This window comes from Myxine glutinosa, chromosome 6 (assembly GCF_964187855.1).
Source record: "Myxine glutinosa chromosome 6, kmMyxGlut1.1, whole genome shotgun sequence".
In the NCBI taxonomy this organism is placed as follows: Eukaryota; Metazoa; Chordata; class Myxini; order Myxiniformes; family Myxinidae; genus Myxine; species Myxine glutinosa.
In genome coordinates, this window is record NC_136266.1 from 135476561 (window position 1) to 135483000 (window position 6440).

The following is a 6440-nucleotide window of genomic DNA, read 5'->3' on the forward strand; positions in this document are numbered from 1 at the left end:
GTTCGTATCGAGTTAATTTCAAAATCATAATTTTATTGAGGAATTTTTGAAACCTCCTACCTACCTTACAGCATCCGCTGGGACCCGAAAACGTTCCACAGGAGGTTTGGCGGGGCTAGCACCAAAACTGAGGGAGTAGTTTGGGGACTGACAGAGAGATAGACAGACAGACAGACGCTCATGTTTTATAATATAGATTTGTGATTGGAATGATGGATGCTATTTGGAATGAAAATATAGAGATATTGAGTTTAAAGCAGAATGAGGAAATGACGTAAGGGTTTCCATCCGTGACATTCGCAGTTTCGCCAATGACCGTGTGTAGAAACATTCAGCTGCATATTTTATATATATTACACTCTCCTCCCTCCTGTCCCCTCTCCAACCCCCCCCCCTCCGCCCCCATTTCTCCTCTCCAACCCCTACTCACGCCTCTCCAACCCCCCATCTCTCCTCTCCAACCCCCATCTCTCCTCTCCAACCCCTCCTCACTCCTCTCCAACCCCTCATCTCTCCTCTCCAACCCCCATCTCTCCTCTCCAACCCCCCATCTCTCCTCTCCAACCCCTCCTCACTCCTCTCCAACCCCTCCTCACTCCTCTCCAACCCCTCCTCACTCCTCTCCAACCCCCCATCTCTCTTCTCCAACCCCCTAACTCTCCTCTCCAACCCCCTAACTCTCCTCCCCAACCCCTCCTCACTCCTCTCCAACCCCCAATCTCTCCTCTCCAACCCCTCCTCACTCCTCTCCAATCCCCCATCTCTCTTCTCCAATCCCTCACTCCTCTCCAACGCCTCACTCCTCTCCAACGCCTCACTCATATCCAACCCCTCACTCATATGTAACCCCTCACTCCAACCAACCCCTCACTCACAATCACAAGCCTCACATCCAATATGGCTGCCAGACCACGTCAGCGATGACATCAAATTTATATTCTCTAAATAATTGTTGCATAGATTATGCTCAATAAATTTCAAACTGATCAGACTAAGCCTTGCCGTTGTCCCTGTCGAATTATGAGGTCATAATCATGGCACCAATGACGTCATCGTCAACAACACCTATTCCCCATATGGAGTTCTTTACCATGAGCCATGATTCAATTTTTTCCATGCAGTGGTTTTGGAGATATCGAGGTGCAACATTTTTCGGTTTTTCCAAGATGGCGCCTGTACCACATGACATATGATGTCATGATTATCATTAAAATATTATACATGAGGAGGTGCTCCTATGGTGAAAATTGTGTCCATCAAGCCAACAGTTGTTGAAAGAAATTAATACTGATCGGATGGGTGTGTTGTATTTGTCGAATTATGACGTCATAACGAAGGCACTGATGACATCATCATTAACATATCTTATTCCCCATGATGATTAGTTGACAATGAGCCAGGTCTCAATTTTTTCCACGGAGTGGTTTCAGAGATAGAGGTGCGAAGTTTTTCCAAGATGGCGCCTGTACCACGTGACCTATGACATCATAATACTCATTAAAATATTCTACAGGCGGAGGCCCTCCTATGGTGAAAATTTCACGTCAATCGGACCAACGGTTGACGAGAAAATGAATGTTTTAAATGCAGACGGCACACGGCACACGTAAGCAACTGAATGCTTAACCCCGCTTTTCGCTTCTCGAGCGCAGGGTAATTGGAGACGTGTACTCGAGAGATTCAGCTCCTTACAGGATGTTTCCGATCGGCTATTTTCATTCACTGTGTATTACAGTATTATGCTGGAGGACATTTTTTTAGGAAGGTTCGACCACTTTGATGCAAAATTGTTCGACCACTTTGATGCAAAATTGCAAAGCAGAAGAGATGCAGATGAAATGGCCTTAAGAAAGCCTGGTTACAACCATGGCAACAATGAATGTCATACTGTGCTTTGTATTCAAACAATTCCTTTTGTTTGATCATCGCAGCGTTATTAGGAAATGAACAGGTCAAACCATTTTGCACCCAAATGCAATCATGCAACAGTGAGACGACAACAACTACCAGCTCTGTTTCTGGAAATGCCCTGGTTAGTGGTATGACGCAGTGACATGAAACAGACTGCTGGTTATCAGAAAATGGCCAACTCGTCTTCACTGGACAACGCATCGTTTTCGCAATAACACTCGAAGAAAAACCATGAGACAGTTGTACCGAACAACAAGGGGGGAGGACGCATTGACGGGCCGACACCCATGGAGCTGCCATTCCAATAACCATATGGGAAGTCACTGTGCTGACCTTGCTCATCGGAAATGCCAGAATCAGCGAGATGTGTGGTTATTATCCCACTGAGCTATAATCCATTTGTTTTCCGCCCCCAGCTGTGTTTTTGTCTTGGCTGGGCTGGCAGATCCGCATAATTAGGACAAACGATAGTGGCCATTCTCTTGAGCCAGTGGAGAGAATCCAACATTTTTCATGTTTTGCTCCTTACTCTTCATTGTGTTTTTCATTATTTTGTTTATACATTTCTCAGGGTGTTCAATGAGGTTTTTTAATCAAGACAAGACGGGCAAGGAGCAGCTCTGCTCCAAGAAAAGATATACTCTACCGGTTAAATAACTTTAACCTTTTTGAACCCCAAATACGAACTCAAACCAAGCACAGGAAGAAACTCTGAATCTGGGAAAGGATAAAGGAAAACATAATTTAAAAAGCAATATTCATCCAATTCATCTTCGTAGTCGGAAAGATCTCTTGGCTCTGTCCCTCCCAGCTTTCTGCATAGCGCACATGGTCTACCAGTAACCCTCTTCTTGTTAAACTCCCAAAGTCCGGCCTCGCTGCTCACCTGCGCTCATTTGTTCCTCTATTCTCTCATCTGTGGAACCAACTTCCCCAGTCTGTTCAGTCCCATTCTTCCTTCCCTCCAGGGCTTCAAGACAGATGTTCACCACTGCATCAGGTCACCCTCATCCGTACTCATGATCCCTTCGACCCCAAATGACCCTATTCCCAAGCACTCCTTTTTCCAGGTTATTGTGACTCCCCCCACCCCCTTCTCCCTCACATCTTTCCATTTATTAGTTGTCAGTTGGTTTGGTCCTTTTCTGTTTCATCCCTGCTCTTTCCCCTTCCCCTTCTTGCTGTTTCATTCTTGTGTGCAGCTTGTTCACCCCCATGTGTCCTTCTTCCTCCCCATTTGATCTCACCGTCCCTTCTACCCAGCCGTTGGCGTTTCATTCTTCCCACGCTCTTCCACGAGCCTCGATCATGTATGCAAAAAATATATTATTGCCTGAAAATTTCCGCTTAACAGTTTTATTGATTTGACACCTCACACCAGGCATGATCGGGGGGTGTCGAGGTAGGGAACTTGCTTCGAGATGTCTAGACTGGATTAAATTCCTTTTTGTAAACTGTTGGAATGCTGTTTCACAGCCAGCGCATTTCATCACGTTAACCTGAGTGTTCCCTCTGCTTGCATTATTTGGTGGATGTTATTTAAAAATCCCTCGGTGTCTTTCGCAAGGAGTAAATATGTTTACCGCTGGCAAGCTGAACAACTTACAAATTATTATTATTACTAGTAATATACGTCAACAGCAAACCTTGGTCATGATGTGGAACATCAGTTGAAGCCCTCACTCTTTTTTCTTCTGCGCCAACTTTTTCACCTTTATTCACTTTGAAATTCGTTTCCCCACAACAATTGACATGCAACTTTCAAAATAGGAGTGCCGACCCATGGAGATTTTCTTTTTCTTTTTTACGAAAGTTACATGACGATTGGATGGAAAATGTGGCCGGTGTTCCAAAAAGTCTGTTTTCTGTATGATTCAGGGGCTGAGGGGGTTCTGTGTGCAAACAAGGGCCCCTAGGTTACCCACCTAATTTGGTGAGAGGACCATGTGGGACATCATATTAGTGAGGGTATACTGTCTGAAACACGGCAATAAGTGAGAAATTCATGGTTTTGTGTAAAATCCGAAAAGTCAAAAAGGCGCTGAAAATTAGGGGTCGGGCAAATTAATTATGACCTGGAGCCACAGATAATCAGCATAACATAGCAAGTTGTACCTCAAAATGAAGCTTGTAATGTCAGCTACAAGATGCAATATGAATGAATCTGATTGGTCGATTATTGAGGTCACCAGAGGCCAAAATATGACGTCACAAGGGGGGTTCCCAAAATTCACGACCTTGAGAACTAATGACCCGGTTTGGAAAAGTTATAATTCAGATAAAAACGTTTTATTAGTCATTTTGAGAAGGGCACATATCAAAGTTAAAAAAAAAGAATTTCAGTAAAATCTTACAAATTGACCCTTTGGTGGCTGTTTGAAATTTGGACAAAAATCTCAAATATGCAATAATGACGACACTTACACATAAAGACTTAAACATCTTAAAACATGTAAACCGGGGTTGCAGATATGGTCTAAACCAAACCAATACACTATTTAAGGCATACCAAAACATCAACATGTGAAGAGGTTTGCAGATTTGCTGTGATATGTGACTTTGCAGTCACTTGTAGCGCTCAGTTATAGGTCAGCTGAATGCAATCATGTTTTTTTTGCATTTCAAAACTGTTGAAGACTCCGAGACTGGGTAGTTGGTAAAAATATCGTTTTCACCTTATCAGTTTGGTTTTTATTTAGAATTTGTGTTCTAAACTACTGACAAGGCCTTCCAATTCCATTCTCAGTCCAGACATTGAAGCATTATGTAGGGTACGTCTTGCAATTATTAGTCCATCTCACACAAAAGGATTTTTGCACTATTGATAAATCTGGCAACTGCAGTATGAACAACATGGGTCACCACTTTGTCCTCAAGGACAGCGCTTTGTTGCACAGGACGCACATTTGCAGGTAGTGGGGAAATCGTCAGGAAGGATCTTTTGATTCTTGCATGGTTTCATAAGAACGTCTTCATAATAGAAACCAAAGTTCCTTGCATCAAGTTGACCATTGAGACAATGAAGTTGAAGGAAGGTTCCATAGAAAGCCCTGAGAATGTGTCCCCTTGTTGCTCGGCTTGTTGGAGGTAAATTGATGATGGTCTTTTTGCTGTGGTGGTCGAGATTATATCGTAGATCGTCCATGGTTTTGAATGACGCTCCTGGTTTGTCGACCTGAACCAGATACTCTTCCACCATGCCAAAGTCAATGTTGTCTGGGTCATTCCCAAAATCCTTCAGGTATTTTTCTGGATTTACTTTCAGGCCGGCTGGTTTGGTTCCGAACTTGCTCGTGCTATCACAACCAGTCAGTTGATGAACTGCTGGGAGAATTTTACACAGATTTGCTCCTAGTCTGTTGCCAAGTGTGTGGACTGGGATGTACCTAGTAGTGTCACCTACTCCAGCTCTCATCCAAATTTCCTGTAATCCATGTGATTTTAGAATTCTCCAGAAGTGTAATACAAGCACAAGAATGTCAGTGTCACTTGAAAGGACAACCAGTCTGGTTGCTCCAGAACCCACAGCATGCATAGCATGTGGAAGAAGTCTAACATCAGCCTCCTCTATGTCAATGTCCAAATCAAGCAATGGAACTGGAGCATTGCTGTTGAAACTACCCATGCAGGGCTCAATAACTGTCTCGCCTTCAATACCTGTTCCACTGACTATGATATCTCTGCCAGCCTCGATGTTCTTCAGGATAAATTGTTTCAGAAGCTTCTGTACCTCTACTTTATTATCCGATGACGCCCAGAAAGCATCCATACAAACAGGTAACTTTGTCTCTTCACTCAGATGACATATCAATTGGAGCACAACAGCATCTCCTGACTCTTTCACTGTCTTTAACAGATCCTTGCACGTAAGTATCAAATATGTAGTCGATCCACTCAGCATTTGGACACATACGTTGTACCATCTCAACAAATTTGCTGCACAGGTCAGCAAATGTTCCTGCAGAAGGTAGCTTCATCCGTCGCAACCATGCCATTACATCAACCAAGGAGGCATCTTGCCTCCCTCCCTCCCACTAATTGAGGCAAATGACTCGTTTTCCCCATCATTCAAGCTTTTCTCAAGTTCATAGCAGAGGTCACTCTTGGTGGGCTTTTTCAACAGATCAGCGTCATCAAACAGGTAAGAAGAATCTACCAGGTCATACTGCAGGAGATGGTGTATATCATAGTTGCGCACTTGAGCTGTGTCAAATATTTTCTGTGCTTCTGCAAGCTCCTTTTTCTGATCTTTGGCTTTTGTTTCAATGGACCTTTTCCCAGAGTTTAGGTTTTTGAATGTCTGCAAGTTAGTCCTATGGATTGTATCAAAAAGGGACTTCTCCTTACTGACAAACTGTTCCTCACGGAATGTTACATACTGCCTGACAGAATGTTCGTCAATGCCTAGAAGGCTCTTTCGGATATTGTCTGTTGCAGTCTTTTGAATCAAGATATTGTGGAGCTTCTTTTCTGTACCAAGTGGAAAATGGGCTGGGTTGTCCCTGACGTTAGCCTCTGATGTGTTTGGG